The 23224-nt window shown below is 38.2% G+C and overlaps 1 long non-coding RNA gene across 1 annotated transcript in view; it reads left to right on the top strand.

Annotated features, from left to right (window-relative positions):
• LOC134139454 (uncharacterized) overlaps positions 1–23224 on the top strand; it is a 52122-nt gene that overhangs the window by 28692 nt on the left and 206 nt on the right. The gene's annotated exons all lie outside the window — the stretch shown is intronic.

The raw sequence follows: 23224 nt of genomic DNA, 5'->3' as shown, positions 1-23224 counted from the left end.
AAAAAAAAAAAAAAAAAAAGAAGAAGAAGAAGATTGTCTTCTTACTACAGCTACAGAAATAAGGCATAAAACGAAAGAATAATCAGGGAAAATTTGAACCTAGTAATCATTAGATCAATAAAAAAGAATTCATCTAGGACAACTGGGAACTTAAGAATGTAAAAGTAAGCACAAAAGCAATGTTTTGGCCAGGAACGTTTGGATAGGGAAAATAATTTTTTTTCTAATGTCAGCAGAAAACTTTGTCTAAATGTCAGCAGCAAAAAGAAAATGTGAAATCGTCAGCAGAAAGAATCATTTTTCATTCCTGAACTTCCATGTCACCTATGGCAACTTCTGGGAACAAGATTTTCCACAGGGAATATTATGAATATTTACTGGCAATAGATTTCAAATATTTTTAAGCATCTCCCTGAAAACAAAATAAGTCATTGAATATCCACTCCAGAACGGCTTTCTGTTTCTGTAAGGAGAAAAAATGGACAGTGCACCTACTCTTAAGCAAGAACCAGGATTATTTTCAAGAAAGTAAAGGCTGAGGAGGGTGGGTTTTGGTTTTGCTGCAAACAGTTGGTCCTAAAATACTGAACAAATTAATCCAATGCATGCTTATGAATCATTGGTCATCACAGAGAAGCAGTTATGTAAGAGCCCTTGGAAAATCCTGGATTAAATAAGAACAGGTAGACAAAACTCATAATAGTGTATTAGCATATAAAATGCAAAACTCCTTCCACTAGTAGATATAATAACCCTGTGGTAGGTACCCAGCCCATCACTGCTTCTCAGGGCTCACATGGCCTAAGTAGCTTATAGCACCTTACTGGCAGAAGGGCTGAAAGATGGCAGCAACATCTCCTCGCAGCTTTCACAGTTGTCTACCTTTCAGATGAGGCCACTGTTGTGCTTACTGTTATGGTTGTTGTGATGATGGTAAGTTGTTCCAGCTCCTCCTGCTCAGCTCTTCCACTCTCTGTGAGCAGTTGTGTGTCTAGTGGATAGTAGAAAACAAGAGACTTCCTGCGTAGCAAAATGGTTTAGGCTCTTTTCCCTGTCCAGATTACTGTAGCTTGGTAGAACCAACGCCCTCACTTCAGGGAAGATTTAGTCACCTATACAATGGAAAATAGCTTCAATGATACAGATTAAGAGACATTATCTGCTCCCCAAACTACTTAGGGCTCAGTGCAATGTTGGCTGCAAGTCAGCAGCCAGCAATGCTAAGTGAGAAGCAGTGAGAATTTCCAGTGCCTCTCTGAGTCTAAAATTCATTTTCACCTATCTCCAAGTTCTGGTTGCCAGCTGAGATGCTGGTATCTTTGATTGTAAGCTTATAATATGCTAATGCATCAAATAGAGCCACAGTTTCAGGATATGAACTAAAAGCTGAGAGCATGACTTTCTAACTGTACCTAAATCAGCTTAGTTAGACTTTCTCCTCCACTGTTCCAGACACCCTCCTTAGCTTTCCCTTCTACCATATTCTAAACTTCCCTCATATATTGCACAGGGAACCTAGCTACTCAAGTCTTGACCTCTTCTTCCAGATGGAAAGGTGACTGAAAATCAGGTGAGCAGTGATATGACTCCCATTCTTGGTACTTTGAAGAGCCATCTGGAAAACAGCGGGTATATCCAGGGCAGGGTACACTGCTGAGAGCTCTTTTGAGTTATTACACTGTACTCCAAACTGGCCAGTATCTGTTAATTTTGTGTGACCGATTATGACTAGAGTTCTGAGATGAGAGCAATAAGAAGTACCTAAGTTCTTGAATGGAAAGCTGACTCTTCTGCCTGGGTGGAGAAGAAGGTAACACTAGCAGCAAAGTCTCCTTATCTTTGTTTGCCATAAAACCAAAACAAGTTACTCCTAATAGAACTAACTTGTAAATAACTTTACGAAACACATGTCTTGCCACAGAGTCCATGCAGGACTATTAAACCAAAAAGTTAAAGCATGGCACACTTTAAGATCACAATAATGCACAATTTATGGAAAACTAAAACTATTTTCTATGAATGTTCATCAGAATACAGAACACATTTTTCTACTTAGAAGACTCAAAGGACTCTCAGAATATCTTAAAAGACAACACCCTTTTTGCACTTCTGTACAAAATTCGTACTGTAATATGCTATTTTTTTTTCATTTTACATCCTGATTACCAAATACTAGACTATACAATCAATCACATCATGTTTTAGGTAGAAGACCTGAGAGAGCTATAGGGCATCCAGTAAAAGGTGAAACTAATACAAGTGCAGTCATTTTGCCATGGCTGAAGGCATATCTGTTTACCTCCCCTCCTCCTCCTCCTCCTCAAAAAAAAAGGGGGAGGGGGGGTTAAGAAGGTAGAAAGAACACGGCACAACACAATCCCCTGTCATATCTGGGATTATCATGTAACACTCAACAAGGGGGAGATTTCAACCACTGCTGTGTACTATGTCACAAGATAGAAACTCTTAAGTCCCATGTGCGTGCAGGCACAAAGAGGAAGTGCTACGATTCTTTAGAGACTATCTTGGGCCAATAGAATAGTAAAAGTGAGGAGAAAGAAGTGCTATCTCCACTAAGCACAATGAATACTCATCGTACATAGCAAATATGCATGTATTTTTTTTTAGATATTAACATTGGAAATAATAATCGCTTCCAACAACCTCACCTCAGGCTAAGAAAGGAAAAATCCAAACCTAGGGAAAAAACAAAGCAGGAGCCTCTGCATATCATGTAAATCTTTAAAAATCAGATGACTACCCTATGGCTCCAGGAAGTTTAAAGGCTATGAGAATAAATCCAATGTTACCATTTGATAGCTAAACAAGAGTCTTCATCATTACCTAAATAGCCTACCAAAGCCAGATAACATTACACAGTAATATTTCAAAAACACCTTGGTAGCACTGTTTAGAACACAGAATATTACTCAAAACTTTAAAAAATTTAGCTCCCACTTACTGAGGTTACTGAAGATCAGTGAAAAACTGGTGTCTTTTTGTCATATTGCCTACCTGTCTATACGTTATCTAAAGCTCCTTTAGTGTCTCACACAAAATGAAGCCCAGATTCTGGAATATTATCCTTGATTTGAATTATGAAATTATCTCACTAAGAGAGATAAACATTTTCATTGTCTTCTATGTCTGTATAGTTCTAGACATGTTATTTCAATACATAAAATACAGGAACATTCGACTGATTCTATTAGAGAAGCATCTTAAGGAAAAGGTTAAATAAATCACATGCCTCTGCAGTGATTCAGTGGATTTACAATAATAAAACCCAGGCTCATGGAATTTTGAATCCAACATGATTTTTATTTTGCTGGATTGGAAGAGATTTTATCAACACACGGGAGATCCTGCAAATTTAATTTTATCATACTACATAATCCTCTTTTCTTAGTCTCAAACTAAATCTTGATGATCCAGAAAATCTGAAGTACCATTTTTTGGATATAAGATTTGTAAAGTACCTTCTTACGTACACATATATCACATTCACATGCACATGTGCAGACACCCACACTCCCTTTGCTGTTGTTTCAACATTAGGTTCTATATAAAAACTGAAGAGGTTCTTGGATAATTTTCTAATGGCTTGGAATACCCACTGAGGCTGAAAGCAAGCCAGAGTTTTTGGAAACCTAAATCCTCTCATTTTAATAGTTTTGAAAATCCTTGGCGTTTAGCTTTGAACTTAAACCAAGGAAAGTTATATCTTATAAACAATGGCATTTGTTGATTGGATGAAGGACTAGATCAATATTGGTTTTGGCAACTTGTTTTGGCTGAATTTGCCTAAAGAAATATGTTGGTTGTGGTGTTAAAAAGCTATGTCAGTTCCTCAACATGTGCCTCTTTTTCTTGGAGCAAAGCCTGAAAATTAGTTTCCAAAGTTACTTCCAGAAGTTAACCTGGAATCTGGCCTCCTCAGCAAAGGAAGTTACACAAAAAATACTGGAATATAGTATACTATTGTGAGCTAACAACATCCTTCTTTTGAGGTATCACCACATATGAAATCAAACAGTTCAAGAAGAAAGATTACAGAGATATCATAACACAATGAATTTTTTGTTTCAGAGAAGTCCTAAAAGTATAGGATCCAATTCTCATTTCCACTGAGTTTTTTTTACACTGCTTTGCAATTTAAGAGGAGTGATAAACTAAAGAAGGAGAAATAAAGCAACAAGACTTTAAGCCAGAACGCATTACTGGGATAAGCTAGTCCAACACACAGGTAAATAAATACAAACGTTATGATTTCCATGAATCAGTCCCTGATTCAAGACCAGTACTATGAATGAACAATATGTCTTTTAGCAAAAATGAGCCATTTTGATTTCAAAATTTCCACTGAGAGGGAATCTACTGCAAACTGATAAATTGATACAGTGACTGATTACCATCACAGTTAAAATTTTCATCTTATTTTGATTTGGATTTTTCTCATTTCAGCATCCAGCCATCTGAGCTTCTGATACAAATGCTAGAGAAAGGAGATGTTCTGAATGAAAATTTCTGTCCTGCAAGCCAATCTGGATGGTTTGTCTCTCAATATTCTCTATTTTTCAACATACTGGCTTAAGTATGACTGAACTGGCTGAACTCCAGAGCCAGATACAGCATTCCTGTAGCTGTTACTCAAGTACGAATGTAGTATTAACACAATGTCCCACTGTCTTGCATTATATGCCCATATAGACATCCACCGTGGCACTGGGAGGTCATATTGAGTTAATTATACATTATGATCTCAACATTTTTTTCACTCCTTTCAAGGACAGAGATCTCCACTCTTTTAATATAACTTCTCTTTTGTCTTATCAGACACATATCACTTGCTTTTGGTCTTCCATCCTGCCTGGCAAAGATACCCTGTGTACAGTTATTTCTTAAAATCTCACTATTCTTAATCCCTCTAACAGTAACCATGCTGACTGTTTGCTATTCTTAACTCTTAATCAAAATGTCATGCTTTGATAGGCCAGAGGAAGTCTGGAAATAGGAGTCATCCCACCTAATTTTAGACATCTACAGGGCAGACATCTACATTTGAGCTCCTCAAGTTCAGCTTCCCTTACGGCCAATGAAGAGAAATGGACACTTGGTGGACTTGGTGAGAGTCATATGAGCTGTGCCAGACATTTATGATGGAATTAATCATGTACTACAGGAGCCTCTCTTCCTCCATTGGCTGTGAGAGAAGCTGAAAGGAACAGCCTAGAGAAATCCTGAGCAGAACATCTACCTTGACCTTCATACCTTTATCAACCAAACACACACTGTATCAGTTCAACAAACCTATTTTCTGAGTATATGTGTCAAAAATATTAACAATAACATCACCTTCTAACTTTTTTATTAATTGAGTCCTGTATCAATTGTTTCATTATTTTGAAGAGCAGGCTGACAGTCTTGTTTACCCTTTTGAAATGATAGCATCACATTAGCTTTCTTCCAATCCTCTGGAAATTTCCTGGTAGTTCAAAATGTTTAAAGTCAACACACTAATAGATACAGCATACTGAGTAGTATTTTTAAACCTCACGCATACATGATATAGGAGATCACAAAAGACTTTCTTGCTTACTGAATTCTGACCTTTGTTATCTAAAAATCCCATTATTCAGTTTATCATATTCCATCTTTAAATTATTTTTTTTGCTTCTCTCCTTCCCCTAGTTCTCCCTAGTAAAGAACTTTGATAATTAAAAACATTCTTCCAATTACCAGCCTAAATTTCATAGTGGCCAGCATATCTATCTATCTATCTATCCATCCATCCATCCATCCATTCATCTACCTATGTTTCATTTCCTGTATATGGTATTAGTTCAAATACCTTTCTCCTTTCACGGTAAATAGCCCTCTGATGTATTTCCAGAAAGCAATCATACCTCATCCCTTTGTTTTGCTATGATAAACAAGACAAGCTCCTTCATGTCTGTTTTGTAAAAGTGATTTCCCCCATCCACGTATCTGCTCTACTCTTGTGCAAGTCTAAACTTTCCAACATGAGTGAACAGAGTTTCCAGATAGCATCTTACGGATAGTCTTGGCCAGCAGCATTAATATTTTCCTATTTCTAAAAAGAAATTCCCTCACCTGATTCATCCTGAGAATACTCATGCCTTTTTTGCATTCACGTCACTTCGTTCCTCTATTTGCATCCTATGACTGACTAGCATTTTCCTCTTTTTGGGGGGGGGGGCATTGATGAGGAATCCCACTTTACAACACTTATTGTTTGACCCCCAGAGTGGAGTTCATCTCCTCTGTCATTAGGCACTTTTAGAAGATAATTTAGTCCATCCTGAGATAGGAGCTGGGAACGGGTGGGATAAGTAAGCAGCAAAAATTACACATTTCCATATACTTTAAAAAAGATGCCTTTTGATAACTGCCGTAGTAGACTGTATTTCATCAATAGATTATGTAAATATTGTATTATATTCCCCCCCAAAAGAAGAAAACAGTTACTGAACATTTTTGAATTTTCTACATTTTCTAAGCTTTCTCTAATAATGGAAAATATCATCGTCTATGATTGTCTCTGGTCATTACTCTTTGCCCTTAATTTTATATATATATAAAATTATAATTAATATATTTAAATTGAGAACCCTCTTTTCCCCCATCCTATTCCAGTCTCTTGACAGGCTCCTACTTTATCCCCATCCCTCTATAATGCCCAAGAAGATAGGCTTCTTGGTTGGGCTATGTTATTTTTAGTTTAAAGTGAAAAGGGAGGTTGTTCAGACCTTTCATCCAAAATTCACTAACTCTATGTAGAAGAGTCAACTTCCTGGTTCATATATGGAGCAGGCTATATTCCTCTTTCACTATGACTGTCAGATCTGTAATAAAACCTACACAAGCCCACTACAGAGAAACACAGACAGACTTTAGAGAAGTCATTTACTAAATGTAAAATGCCAGGGGCTTGCTTCTAAAGGCTGAAATTTGGCTTTAAAAGTGATCTTAGTAAGAGGAGGAAAATGAGTCAGTGACACGTGGAACATATATTACGTGAGACATCTTAACCACGAAGGGAGTGGGGAGATGCAGAGAGGAGTTTTTCCTGCAGTTTTAACAATCTCAGAAGGCTTTTGTCCTCTTTACCTTGCAGGACAACGTATTTCTTTGTTCATACACGGAACAATCATTATGTGGATCCAATATCCTAACTGAACAGGATTCTCAACTACATCCTTCCATCCAGTATGGCTACTTTAAGTGGCATTGCCAGTGTAATCTACTAATGGAAACATATTAAGTGGTCAAGAAAGAATCATCTGAGTTTCAGGATAGGTCTCAGCTTCAGGTGCCGCCCATCTCACATCCTGCCATGGTAGCAGCAGAAAAAAGGAAGTGGCGGGAATGCTTCTGACCAAATCCTACTGCCACATTTTAAGTCTTCTGTAACTTGTAGAGCCCCAGCACCAACTCTCATCTCTCTCTCTCTCTCTCTCTTTCTTCCCATTCCTATGGACTGATGCAGAGAATTTTCTCTCCAAACATGAATGTGATTGATAGGAGGGGAGACAGGACAAAAGTAGGACTATGGATGAAACTATGAAATCACATGGCCACTTGATATGGATCAGGCTCCAAGTCCCAAAGTCATCAGAAAGACAGATCTGAGATACTCAACGGGTTTAGTATCCATTACAAGGAACAATCACATGTTTCTCTGTCTTTTAATGGCTTCCTTTGGATATCTCAGCAAGGCAGGAAGGAGCTATTTATGGTTCTTTCTCATTTTACAGATGAAGAACTGAAGCCCGGTGGCTATGACTAGAGATACCCAACTTAATCATAGAAAGGCAAAGCAGGTACTGAAAAAATCAGTAGCCATGTTTGCATGGCTGGTCAGCCCTCCTGAAAAGCAACCTATACCTTGTTAATGAGGCTATCCTGCTTCCAGAAACCAGGATTGCTCATATAGGGACTTCCTTTTAGTAACTGAATTTTGGATTTAAAAATTATCTTTGAGTAAAAAGGTTCAGAGTTGGTTTGGTCATCTCTGCATGTAGTGGTACCTTAAGGAAGTAAACAGATCATCCTGAAAGTCCCAAAGACTTTCAGAAGAGGTCTTGAAAGAACAAGCATTTGTACCCAGATCCATGCGTCAGTCTAACTCCCAAGCTGAACCTTATGTTGCTCTGTCAATGGCTGTTACGATACTCACTCACATGAAAAAGCTTTGACTTTGGTATGTCGATGGCTCCAGTGAAATTATACTGCTGTTTTCATAAGCTATTTATTTCCTGTGAATACCTTGGAAAAAGTCATAGAAGAGATTTAAGAAAAGACAGTAATGAAACTTGGTGAGATTGCTTCAAAATTTGTTACTGCTCTTTTTCTGTTTTCCTTTGCAGAGCTGTGTTGTCAATAGTCAAAGGGAGAGATGATGGGAGGTTGTTTTATTCTGATTCTATAGAATAAAATCTTACTGGCTTCAGTGTTTGGCCTTAAAAATTATTAAGTTTTCCCTAGGAAGCTACAACTTTAAAATAGTCTATGCTGATGCATTTTTAAGTCTGCCCAGATGTAAAATGTTTACATGAATTAACTTCATTTTTTGAGTACCTGGAACAAAAAGATTTCCTAATTAAAGAAGATATACTTTGTAGTAATCTTTTCTGTCTATTATGATTCAATCCATATGACGAATGTATTCTCTTTATGTTATAGGTTTCAGAGATCATTCAGCCATGGTGATTTAACACAGTACCATGCTGTTTTTGTGTAGAAACATTGCACAGGGGAGATTCCAAAGGGGTTTTAGCAACCCTCTTTTGACATAGGAGTTTTGAATAACATTACTTGGCCATAGGCAAAAGAATTTCCTTTTGGCAGTTTTTCTCTCCAAAGAAAACATAGAAAGTGGAAGTTAGATAGTACTGTTATTAGAGCTTTGTTGCAATGAGAAAAAGTGGTGTTCACAACAGCATAGATACGGCAGTATATACACACATATAGCAGCTGACAGACAGCTCCTCTACGGACCTTCCATTTACTCAGCCCCTTTCCTGCATGTTCAGATCTTCACAGAGCTCATCCTTCCTCTGGACTGTCCCTGCATATGCTGCTTCCTGGTCTTAGAATCTTCTATGATATTAGGAGTTTTGGCAGCAAAGAACATGCAATAAAGTCAATGCTAAGTTTTTTTCTATTTTAAGTGTTAGTTACTAAGGAAATGCTTGGAAATATTAAGATTTATCTTGTGTGAAGTTTTAATGGAAAGAAAAAGATGAAGACTGAACAATTTTGACCAAAAAAACTGCAAAAACACCCACACACTTCTGCTGGCTCCCATCTGAATGGTGTAGGAAGAACATAGCATGTATTTCATGCACTACAGCTAGGCAAAAGTGTTAATGTTTTCATAGACAACGTTTCAAAATAATCTTCCTTTCTGCAACAGTTTCTGTGTTCTCAGTTTTCCTGGTTTACTTTCTTTTCTTGTGTTCTGCTCCCATTACACCTTTACTTTTATCCCACAGGCAAGAGAAAAGAGAGTACAAAGGAGAAACATTTTTTATTTCTTCAAAAGAAACTCTAAAAAAAATTTTTTCCAAGAATTGCACATTTTCCCACTGAGAAATAGACCTTTATGAAAACTACCCAGCAGTTCCATCTACTATCATTCATGACTACTGATGCAGCCCTGAATGTACTTCACTGTCCGCAGCATCTGATTAACATCATGTTAGTTAATAACTCCTCAACATTATGTTCTGACTTGGTTTAAGTTTTTTCAGAAGACAAACTCTAAGTTCCCCCTCTTTGTTTGCTGGGCTGGGCTTTGTCAGCTGAAACAGATGGCTCCTCTGAGCCCTACCGGAGAAGAATCTCCAGCAGGATAGACTTTGGCCATCTTCCTTTTACCACTATTCTTAAGTTTTATCTAAACTTTCACATAAAATAACCTTTAACCAGGCAACTCTACTGACAGCCACCTCTGTGGAACTGTTGATAAATGATTTTTTGAAAACTCAAATTATTTATGGGAAATAGCTTCTTTGTTGCATCCTGCATTTCACTGATGTTGCCAATATATTTAAATAAATAAGGAGGCTTCTTTGCCATTCAACGGTCATTTTTTTTAGCTCTGTTAGCAAAGATTTTACACCCTCAGAGCAACTATCAGATAGTAAGCATGTTATAACTCAGTAGCCTGGCATACCTGTAATCCTGTGAGAAAACCTGCAGTAGGAAGTTCATTTTGTCAGAGAAGCTACAAAACCACATTGACTGAAATTAACAATAATTTTATCCTTAAATCCTTTACTGATAGAAATTTGAATTATGTGTATTAAGAATTCATCTCAGGTCTGTTTCAAATGAACATTTACTTCCTTGGGTTGCCCCCTTTAAGTTTTTAAAATAGTGCACAATGCTGATGGTCCCACCACATGTCCCAGTTTTCCAAGACTTGTCAAACATTTGCAAAAATAATGCACCTAGTAGAGACATACTGAGCTGCTCTTCCTCTTATGCCACTTCTTTCTGACTCCTCTTTCATTTCCAGTTCTTAGCTACCTATTTCTATTGTACAGGGATAAAGACTGTCACTTCTCACTTGCTAACACCCTCCTCATCTGTACAGGAATGAGCTGCCCCTTTCCTTCAAATTGTCTGAATAACATAATTAGGTTAAACCAACTGTGTGGTTTTATCAGCAGCTAACCCAGTTTAAGAGAACCTGCTCCTCAAAAACTGGCCCTTTTCTCCCCATGCACCACTTCGCTGTTTCCTTCGCTTGTGCCAGTATTGGGCTAGAGTGTGAAGCAGGTAGTAAAATGAACCAAGATAAAAATCCTAGGTGTTTCATGGTGGTAAATGATCTAGTTAGACAGGTATGCAAGTAGGTATCTTGCAGTGCCTGGGCAGTAAGTATACCCTAAGTTATTCAAGGATGTTGGCCTGAAATTTAATTTTCAATGATTTCTTCCCATACATCCATCATGTGACACTAATACTTCATTAGTATTAGTGCATAACATGTCATACTGAAGGCATTTATACAGTTGTGCATGAAGTAGCTAATGATGCAATGTGATATTGTTTATTGTCTATCCAAGAGAATATATATTCCTGCTCCATTCCAAATACAGAACAAAATTATCTTTAAATATTCCATTTATTCTGTTGACTTCTCCTTATCACTCATATATGTTGACTTGTAACTTACTCTTGTTTTCATTTATTTCTCCGTTATGCTGTGCATAGACAGAACAGCAGTAGATCTTTGAACAGTTCCCAATTGTAACTGACAATTCTTATCTTATATTTATGATCCTAATTAACTATGCCAAGAACTGCTTTAGGCTTTTAAGAACTGGCTCATGCTTTTCATTTAATGATTTTGTACCATATTCTGCTTACATAAGGCAAGTGTAACCAAATCATAGACATCATAGAAGCATCTTCCTCTGCCAGACTTAGCTCCTATTTTAAGTTATTCTCTCCTGAGCACAAGACTTTCTGTATTAAAAAGTTAATCCTTATTCTGAGACTCTCTTCTAGAGCTCTGAATTAGATACACATCAAATACAAGTTGGGGTCACACAAGATAATCTTTTTTTCTGACTTAAATATAATCGGATAGGTGTCCAAGGCAGTTCCATAAAAAGGCTTGGTAGTCTATAAAAGATAGTAACTAATCTTTTAGGATTTCTCAGCTCTGCCCTTGCATGAGTAGGTAAGGTTCAGAGACTGCCAGTCTTCCTTGGCTCTGAAAGCCAGCACCATCCCTGCTGATTAGTGCCCTCGCCATCCACTGCCTGCCCCACCTGCACAGACCAAGCTGCTACTGCATATGCTCTTGGTCCAGCCGTAAGACCCATCTCCTGGCATTTTGGTCATACTAACCATGTTTTGTTGATGGTACACATGCTAGTAGTCAGTAGAGGAAGAAAGAGGAGTTTTGAAATGTGATTTAATATGACTAACAAAACCAGAGAAAGATGCAGAGAACTGGAGCTAGCAGGGTAGCCAACATATTTCAGAGAAGACCAGCAGGACTCAGAAGCATGGGGTCCTGAGCACTTGAGGTTCTAGCATTTAATACTAGATAAAAAAACTACTCAGAAAAACTGAATAGGAAAGACAAGTGTTTCCACTCATCACATTATTTTCTCTTCTTTGAGCCACTTTTTGTGATAGTTTTTCCATCAACTAGATGGAACACTGAACAAACTAAAAGGAGTCATGATTTGTGAAATACCAGTTTTCTGCTGTCAAAGAAGTGAAATGTCACTTTTAACAAAATAATTCTTGGCTCTTTGAAGAAGTAATACCCACTGGAAGGTGACCATTTCCATATCAGAGTTAGTTGTGTTACTAAAGCAAGGAGTGTAATAGAATCCAACATTAAATTTGAAGAACTTGAAAGAACTTTGAGAAAAATCACTTCAGAACAGAAGACCTTCTAGTCTATGTACTGACTACCATGTAAACGGCTAATAATAGAACTGGGCCTGTTTAGCCTGGAGAGGAGAAGACTGAGGAGGGATCTTATCAATGTGTACAAGTACCTGAAGGGAGGGTGTCAAGGGGATAGGGACAAACTCTTTTCAGTTGTCCCATGTGACAGGACAAGAGGAAATGGGCAGAAGTTGAACCACAGGAAGTTCTGCCTGAATGTGAGGGGGAATTTCTTCACTGTGAGAGTGACAGAGCACTGGACCAGGTTACCCAGAGAGGTTGTGGAGTCTCCTCTGGAGATATTCAAGGCCTGCCTGGATGCAACCCCGTCTAACATGTTCTAGGTGATCCTGCTGAGCAGGGAGGTTGGACTAGATGATCTCCAGAGGTCCCTTCCAACCTTACTGATTCTACGATTCTATGAATAATCCAGCCATAAGGCTGTTCCCTTCCTCCTCCCTTCCCCGCTTCTCATAGTGCTGCAATTCATAGAAGCAAGCACAGTGTCATGGTGATGCTTTTCCAATCATAAAGCAATTTTTGCTTAGTTTTCTCTGCAGTGTTCTCTGCATAATGTTCTTTCTTCTTACTCTATTTGTACAAGACAGTAGGAAGAGATGATTGCTACATACTGGCATGTACATGGTAGCTTTAATCTATGAGTAAGGCTGATGTGAAAAGTGAGGACCAGCTGCATGGCTTTTAGCCAGGGTCCCAGGAGGCTCCTGCAGCCCAGACTGACACCTGTGCTACTGCACTTCCACTTTTGTGAACATGGGATACACTGCCTAGAGTATAGCTAGCATCTTATGACAGCTTCTGTTGAGATTGCTGTGTGGATATATCCTTAAGTTATTTCTGGTTACTATGATTCCTAAAGGAGAAGGCATATAGCACAAAAACACTTCTACGGTGATTTCCATCAGGTGGTTTGAAGGTATTTTGCAAGGCACATACACTTTGCAAGGAAAAATTTGCTTCCAGGAACTGGAAATCCACTGTCCTAGAAGCCCTTAGAGTGCTGGTGTATCAACAGTCCTTTCTGATGGTAAGCAATACAACAGGTTTTAGAAGACAATGAAAAAATCTTGTAAAATAATTATTTATTAATTTAAAGGGAAACTAATAGTGGCTAAGTCACTGGACAAAAATAAACAATCTAAGCCTAACAAGATATGTTATATGGACACATAGAAATACAAATCCACACTGACTTGTTGTATAAAAGAGTTTATAAACTCAGGAAAGGTTATGTACAAAAAGGCTGTAGAAATTCAAATAAAAAATTCTGTTACTTCCAGAGAAGATTGAATTAGATTACACCTGAGAAGTGAGAGGAATGACCCAAAACTCATGAGCAGGACATTTGGCTTATGCAGTGACCAACAGAAGGATAATCTTTTTTTGCCTATCGCCAGTTGGAGCCTTTTGGATCCATAATTTGATGTGAACGGGACTAAAAGGAGTAAGATTTAGTTCCATGGCACAAGATGCCCGTTGACTCTTGGGACCTGAGGACCTGTCTCCTGGGATCTAATGGATCCATTACGGCATTGTTGCAAATTAATTATCCTGATCTTAGAAGATTACAGAGACAGACTAAATCAATGGGAAGGATCCAAAAAATAACCCCATTTTTACAAGTTTCTGCTAATTTCTGAATGACACCTGGCACGTGATGCTTAGGTTCCTGTTCTCAGCCTCTCCCTTCTATCTCCTTTTGCTTCCCCAGTTTATTTAATCTTTCTCTATTTTTGCCATTTGTTTAGTTAGTCTGTCTCAGACTGTTTCTTTTGCAACATTACTCTGAGCCTTCAACCAGAAAGATAACTGGGAGCACTGTCTTTGACAGCCCAACACTAGTGTAAACTTGCCAGCCCTCAGAGTGGCTGATAAGACATTTTGCTATATTTGTCTTTCTCTCACAGTAAGCTCAGAAGAAACAGAATGAGAAAAGGACACTGCTTTTGCCTTGCTCCCTTTTTCTCTCTCCTCTCTTATGTGTTTTTGCCTTGTGTTGTCCTCAAGGAAGAAGGAGTCAGTTTTAAGTAAAAATAACAATGGCAGCTTCTTTTTTTTTTTCTTTCTACCAAATGCACAGTTAACACCATCAGAAAGATTCAGAATACAGGAAAGAAGCTGCAGAGCTTTCTTGGAGTTGGAAAGTTGTTTTTCCACAACTGGGAGAAAGCCCAGGCCGTTCTGTTAGTCAGATCTCTCCTTCCCTCCTCCCTTCATCAGGAGAAGCTATTTTGTCAAATTTTGGCAAATTAATAATTCAGTGATCGACCGACATAACAAAATGACATTTTCTGAAAGGAGATTTGGTGGACTGTAGCAGCAGTGCCCAAATAATGCTCTCTGTACAACTCATTACTGCATAATCTTCTTTGAAGACAAACAGCCCCCTCTAATTTTTTTATCTCATCAGGTACACTGAAGACAGCACTATACTCTCAGTGCTTAAGAATCAAGGCTTTTATCTCACAACTTCAAACACAATGCAACAAGAGGAAAAATAAATTCACAATGCAACATTTAAGAAACCTGCACTTACAACAAACTAAACACATAGAGGAATATTGAACTCTTTTCTGAATATTTGTATTTTCCTGCAGTGCTACTTGCAGGATATTGTATGCACTTCTCAGCGTGGAAAAGAAAGAAAAAACATCGCAAACAGCTGAGCTATAGATGGTACTTGAACCAGAGGCAATACAACATGCTTATGGTAACTCAACTAGCAAAGTGGCCAGTTCACCTCTGAGAACTGAAAACCAATCCTCAGGATGTACTTTGACATAGCTTAAATTAACATAAGATGGCACTGCCACCAAAAATAGGCAATTCACCCTTGATGCAGCTTCTACTTCTCTTTCCAACTTAATGTCTCGTCTGTAGAGTCCTTTCTCATACAGGTAAACTTTAGCCAAGTTTGATTCTTGATCTTTTTCACTGTGAGGCCTCCCAGACATATGTGCCAGGGATAAAGGATGGAGCAGAACCAGGAAAGTAATGAGCAGCTGGAGATAGAGCAGGATTTCTTACTTTGGTGGCAATGTCGGTTTAAGCAGTACAGCACTTGCTGCTACCTAAAATTTTATCCAGACAACGTCACAGGAAGCTGCAAATTTCCCTAGAAAAATTGGGCTATGGGGAGACCTGCTTTTTATGTCAGTTATCCCTCTGAATTTTTAGTAAAACAGAAAAGACGTGTATCTGGACCATCCTTAGAAAACCCATTTTCCTGAAATGTATCAGATGGCTATGAACTCTTTACTAGGTGCTTGGCATCTCACAGGCCTGGGCTGTATTGTGTCAGAAGTAACCTGTCTGGCACACGCAGCAGCAGTGTGTGCTGTGCAGCACAGCATCGGTTTCCACTCTCCCGTCACACTTTGGAGGATTCACATACCTGTTATCTCTCCAGTTAATGTGAGGCAGGAGTTACATGCTTAAATTCCTCAGTTGCAAAAACAGACTATTTTATCGATTAAACAGTATTGTTCCTTCAAAAAACCCACAAAAATGCTTAAATGCAGATGAGCTGTTAAGTAGTTTCCAATAGCTTGATATATTTATGTTCATACTATGCTTGTTCACTTTTTTCACTGGAATACATTTTACACTCATTAACAAAGATGCTATCTCATTTAAGTCAAATGGGGCTTCTCTGCTCTAGCTTAGAACAGCATCTGAGCCAAGATATGTATCTTACTCCGTTCATTAGCCTCTCCAATATCATGGATTAAATAAGCAAGCATGTCACTAAATCTGTTCAGCATTAAGATGATACAAAATGTATTTTTCTTCTTCCAACTAAATAGTTTTCTTCAAATCTGAAACAGATGGAAACACAGTGAGTTATCTTACATGAGCTCATCTGGACTTCTGAATGGAATGTCCAACATTTGGTCACACATTTTGAGATGTGAGTTAGGGTCTGAACAGGGGAAGTTTTATCTACGTTTACGCATGTGGATAGGCTCATTAAGTTCAATGGACAACATGTAAAGTAAATTTACACACAGACAAAGAGCAAGAGAGTGCAGGATAGGTCTCTGTATAAGGTATCTCAAATATAGTTCACATTCCCAAAGATGATTGTCCCCTAAAAGTCCATAATAAACGGAAACTCAGGAACAAAGTTACTTAAGAAATCTGGAGCAGCTCCTTTCTTCTGTGTCTCCCATTAAGCCTGTTTTTCTCTCTGTTTGCCTTGGAGGCTAGTATTTCTGGGGACACACTGACTTATATGTCTTTTATGGAACCAAGCATACTGTTGACATTTGACTAATAAAAACCCCAGAATCTAAATTATTCCTTTTTATACTTACAGAAAAATTATGAGGGGAGTTTACACATGTAGAGTGGCAGATATTAAATCCCCTTATTTACAAGATTAGCAACACACAGTTCCAACGAGAACTCACTCCCTCATGACAGCCCTAGCAGGAACTACACATACTTCACATGCAGAGTCATATTCTATTGTCAGCAATGCTGAATGCTGCAGTGGAACTGCACATGTGGTAAAGAAGCACCTAGTCTTTACCAGCATTTAATCTGGCCTTATCGCAGTTCAGAAGAGCTTCGCTATTGACTTCACTGATGTTAAAACTTTGCCTTTAGTCAAGGGCCTGAATATGATTTATGCTGAGTTCCCACAGCTTCAGTAAAATGAAAGAAACCTGAGAGTACTTAGCATCTTCTCTACAGTATGCATATCAGATGTATTTTTAGATAGTCTGTAAAGGCTGCTCCAGGCTAATTTACAAGACTTCTTGGTAAGGTAAATTAGCATATGTGGAACTCCACTCCTTGAGAATTAGGTTGTTTCTAATATTTCGTCTGCACAGGTTTGGTTCTCCTCACTGCACTGAAGTGGGGCCAGCAAAATTTTAAATGTGCAGTTCTCGTGACTACTCTGAACAAATCAGAAAAGTCTATTTTATAGTTGTGAAGAACAGACAGTTTGTATATGTAAGAGAGATTTAACATTCATCTGCCTAAAAAGTATCTCCAAAATATATTAAAATATAATTAGTTTTTTTTTTTTTTTACATTTCTTATCACAGTCCTATCATAGGGATTCACTCATTCTTCTGGAAAGAGGACAGTGCAAATAGCTGCATTTAAACAAACTTCAGACTCAGTATGTTCTTAAGATAGCTTTCCTCAGAATAGAAATTCTGAAGGGGTCAGAATTTTTTTTTGGTTTGCTTTTTAACCAAAATCTGAGACCTGATTTATTCTACCAGATTCTACCTTTCCCCACTTGCCTAATATTTCCTCCTGGCTGGTCCTGTATTTTTATCCATGCATACCCAATAGAAATCACAAGGCGTAGGGGTTTTAAGTAGAATTTAAACTCTAAATCTGGTCCTTGGTGTCTTCACTTTATAACTTTCTTTTTTGATATCCCCAAAATGCTTGACAGAGTCTTAAGACTTCATGGACCCAGGTCTAGATTATTACATAAAACAAAAAAAGATGGAACAGAATATTCTGAACATAAACAAATTTGCACATGAACTCAAAGTTGAATTTATCCAGCAGAAATTTCTCTGTAGGAGTTAATGGACACCAGAAAGAATGAAAAATAGCTGGATTAAAAAAAAAAAGAATCATACATTGGAGTTGTGGACATTCTCAGGATAATTAGTTACATATGTTTTGGTTGTGCCCTAGGGTAAAATAAGTTCTGGGATGAGGTAATAAATAAATTAAATGTGGTTTTGGAAATAGTTATCCCTAACTACCCAAAATGTCCACTCTACAAGAACTTGGATGCAGGCAACTTTGGAAATATGAAAGGACCACAGAAACAATTTTTATAAGAGCAACAATATTGCAAAGAAGATACCACAAAAACTGAAGTCAGCACAATCTTGAATGCTGCTGATTGATGCACTGAGCTAATCTAATTTATACATTTTGGAAAAACTTGTTTGAATAAGCTAGGTAATTTGGAATTGAGGTATAATAATGCACACCCACATAAAGTAATCAATTACCACAGCACCAGCTGAAATACTAGCTGCATCTTTTGTTCAGATGGCTGAATTCTATAAATGCTGTATTGCGTTCCTTCTCCTCCACCTTTTTCTTTTTCACTTTTTAGGGCAGAAGATATAAATACAATTTAGCTTCATTTCTCATGTTATTTGCTTATGCACTACTGGGTCTTGTTAGTCAACCTTACTTACTGTACGTCCAGAGTAATCTTTTAGAAACTCTATGAGTCAGATCCTCATTAGATCCTGTTCTGTCCTTGTGATGAAATATAAAATCTGCTTGACCCAGCCACCCTGAGAAGACCGATTTTAAATCCTTCACTAACCACTAGTCTTGCGCTCAGTGCCTATTTCCATATTCAGCGAAAAGGATAGATTTAAAGGATTTTACAACATCTTGGGGCTTTACCTGGGCTTGTAGAGGAAAGTAGCTATCAGTAAATGGTCCCATGTCTCCAGAGGTTTGGTAAATTGCATAATAATTTTCTTTTTCTTACAGCAGGACTGTTTAACCTTATAACCTGTTCAGAAAACCTTCCAGAGGACTTTATACAAACCACACCATTTTAATAGTATTCTTGGTTGGGTAACAAATATGAATAGTCTTCAGGATCAAACTCACTTCCACACATCTTTGCTGTAAAATCATTTTTTATTCAGCTGTTTGGTTCCATACTAGCTCTTCTCATTCCTCTTCCATTAGATGCAGGACAGTTCTGGGCTGGTAGCCCTATGGAAGTACGGATATAGATAGTCTGAGGGACTTTCCCAATGCACAATAGGAATCAGCCAGTCCCGATTCCAGTGAATGTATGTTCACAAAACCTCTACAGGATTTTGTTAAGCAAATAAACAAATCAAGGGCCAGTCAGCTTACCATTCCTGCCCCTTTGTGCCAGTTTAGGTCTCAGCCCGGACAGAGGTAGTGGAAAACTTACAACAACCCCAAAGTCCAAAGGGCAAGGGCTAGACCTGGGTCTCTTCCTATTCAGGAGTTCCCCAAACTTTGAGTTCTTCCAACAGAAAAAATTAAAAATATATTGGAAAGAGAACAGCAAAAGTTAATTTTCACATTCTGTCTTGGTGTTCACCAGCTTTTTCTATTTAGAATAAAAGAAAGACACGAACATTTTTCATTTTTCTGTTTCTTACTTTGAACAGAACAAAGGTATGATAACATCTTACACCTCTATTCCATTGTCAAGTGCTGCGGAGTGAAGGAAGAACCTGGAAATCCACTGTTTCTAAACAAAAATATTCTGAAATGCTTTAAATTGGTTTCTCTCATTCTTAAAAATTTCAAACAATCACAAGACTGCCAGAAATTACTTTTGTTGGTTTTGAACTATTTGCATAAAGGAATTAATTCCAGAAAGACGCTGGAATCTTCCTATACAAGACAACTAATAGAATCTAGCTGAAGTATTTTATTCCAAGGTCAGGTCTTCATTCATCTGGGTAACTTGCATGAAAGCTGGAAACTCTTTTCTAATTAAAAAGAGATGTGTAAGAAATGAAGGAAATACCCAAGCAACGTAAGAAATTAGGTACGTAACTGAAATCTTGAAGGTGAGAAGTATCTATACAGATAAAAGATTTCATGGGAATACTCAAAACAGAGATTCAGAACTATCAAAATGACAAAGGAGAAGAAGAATATTATTTCACAAGAGTATTTCAGAGAGAGACTGATGGGAGACAAAAGGCCAAAATGGAAGAAAAGGCTTAGACAATGTTTGCTCAGCTGCTTACCTCATCTGAAAACTGTTTCAGCACTGGAGTTTACTTCAGCCTAACTAACTCCAAACCACATCTTTTCCTCTCCACTTGTCATGAAATAAACCACTAAGATTCCACCTTGAATTACTTACCAAGGTCAGTCAAACCTCATGAACACACACCCCAAAGAGGAGAAGAAGAAGATGGGATTTATGGATATCTGATAAGAACACATTTCTGATGCTGATTATCAACAACTGATAGGAACACCCTCACAGATTAGGAAACCCAGTGTTGAATCATTTCTTACCAACACGTTTTTCTAGAACCTCCTTAAGAGCGCAGGTTACAGCTGGGAGATATCTTTTTTTTTTTTTTTTTTAATGTTACCAGAGCTTCCAATGCAAATCTGATAGTTTGCAAGTTCTAGTTTCGTTTCCCTCCTGCCAGTGTTGCAAATACTTTATTAGTCAGCTCTCTAGCAGAGCTTGGAAGAAACAGGGACTCCCCCAGCACTGGCTCAGAACAACAACATAACATGAAGTTGCTTCAGGACCCAGATTCGTTCCTCACCCTTTCCTATGTGCACTGAGCACCCGCACAGCCCTGATGTTAACCATTTAAGCAGTGACCACTGTTTGCTCATTTGGTATTTGTCCCACATGCCTCCATAGCACTTTTCTTGCAATGAGTCTTTGCTGACAGCCTCACTTTTCAAACCTCTCAAACCTCCAGTTCTTTTTCCTTTTTTCCTTAGTCTTTAATTCCTTTCTGTTTAACTACCCACAGTAAGAATTCTGCATGCAGATAACTAATGAATAAAACTGAAAAGAGGAAGAATTTTCCACTTAAGTTCACTCATATTGGATGCCTCACTACTAAATTCCTCAGCTTTTTTTTCCTCGATGTGAAATTATATGGAATGGTTAATGGATTTGAAAATCTGTAGGAATATTTGCTTTGGACCTGAAAACTAACACAGGAGGATTGTGCAAGTACCTTAATCCCAAGTTATGTGGACAGTCTGTACAGACTATTAGCTGAGGATTTATTAACAAATAAACACAGTCAGGGCTTCCAAAGAAAAAGCCATTTCCATTTTCTATTGGAAAGGTTTCTCCAAAAGCTTTTCTGTTGCTTTTATCCAGAAACTTACACTAACACCCATACATCAGACCACATGCCACTAAACACCTTCAGAATGCCCTTTACCTGAAAGGAGTATTAATCAAATTTATCAGATGCAGAGGAGAATAAAGACCACAACTACCTCAGAAAAGCTACAGATCAGTGAGTGTGCAGGAAAATATTCTGGGAAATATTGCTGGTTGCCTGTCCTGTTCTAATACTCTTACCCAGGTACCTGGAGTTGGTGTTCTTTGGGATATTTCTCCAAGAGTAATGGGCTTTCCCCAGCCCTTAACAAAACTCAACATTTTCCCCCCACCAACTCCCAGCAAAGTATGTGAGCAAAGGAAAAAGAAACCAGAGAGAAAACTAACAATGAGAGAGGACAACAAATGAAAGAAAGGGCAAGAGTTCACGGTCATAGGCTAGAAAGTAAAAAACAGTATTTGGAGATGGCAGGAGACGCCAAGCAGAGCACCCTTGCAAGGGGGTCCCTGAAACCAGCCAAGGAGCTGGTGGATGCTGTGCAGTAGTGCTCTGCACAGACGATAGAATGAAAATAGGCTCCAGTCCCTGGGACCCCCTTTCCAGCATCCCCCATCCTGAGGCTGCAGCACAGCAGCCCCACACCACATGAAACTGGAAACGTCCTGCAATTTAGTGAGCCTTGAGTGGGGGGATAGAAATAAAAGGACAAGGGGAAAATTGAAAGCAAAACCTCAGCAAGAGGGTTTGGAGGAGCAATAAAAGGGGCTGCCACCTGATGAATTTGACACACTTGCACAGCGTAGTCTCCCTGAAGACACAGATGTGACCTGCATCAAGAGACCCCACGATTTGTGCTGAGAATATGCCCACACCCATACCTCTGGAGAAGATTTTCTGAAATACATCCCCAGTGGGTCATGACTTGGGCTCAGTACAACCTGGTGGAGACAAGACTCTGGACTAGACAGAACCTCGAGCTGAGCTGGTATAGCTGTTTTGATGTTGCTTATAGTGCCCTGTATCCTTATTATATGAGCACTTCAAATAATATCAAAGAAATATGCTAGCATCTAAAAAAAGATTGTATGAACAACCATATTTTCAGTTAAATTTAGTAACACATTCCGTCCAAAGTTGTTGAAAATAATCTGTTAATAACAGTCGCACTCAGTTTTTCAGTTTATTTCTGAAACATATTCAAGGGTGCTATGGTGAACATGAGATTTTGTGGGTAAGGTCATCTGGACAGTGCACTTAAGCGTGGAGTCACAAAGCATATATGTGCTATCATTTGCAATTGTAGTTAGGAGAAGCTTCTTATACAGCCTTTCTTTATTAACCTTAAAGAAGCTTTAACAGCTTCTTTATGAAGCCGTTGCCTGCAGAACTGCAATTTGCATTAACGTAAGGAGGCAATATCTTAATTACATACTCTGAGAAATAGAACAACATAAGGCTTTGCAACGCATCTTTCTTAATATGTAGAAAGTTAGTATCCACCTTGATTTTTGATGTTACAATATCTAATGCAGGGCTTCAGTACAATTTATACTTACTTTATTGGCAAGCAGAAAGCTGCTGTTGGAGTTACACCACCAGACTGGCATTCAAAAGATGAAGATTTAGCCACACATTTCCTGTGTGACTTTATATAAATTGCTTAATCTCTATTTCTCAACTCCATCTATGAAACAGAATTATTTCCTTGTGCTACAGGAATATGCTTTAAAACAAATGTACTAATGAGCATGTACAGTAGTGATAAAAAATGTATAAAATGACACTTAGGAAAGTATCAGCATTAGCTGAAAATAACAATAGAAGAGCTCTGTGTTCATAATAGTAATTTATTCCTAACTTCAGCCCAGACTTCTGTACAATTTTTGCAAACTTATGCCAATGCCTCACTGGGGATTTGATTAATTTTC

The sequence above is a fragment of the Rhea pennata genome, chromosome 4 (genome assembly GCF_028389875.1).
Source record: "Rhea pennata isolate bPtePen1 chromosome 4, bPtePen1.pri, whole genome shotgun sequence".
NCBI lineage: Eukaryota > Metazoa > Chordata > Aves > Rheiformes > Rheidae > Rhea > Rhea pennata.
Note: the sequence above shows the minus strand (reverse complement) of the source record. Positions and strands in the feature narration are given on the sequence as shown.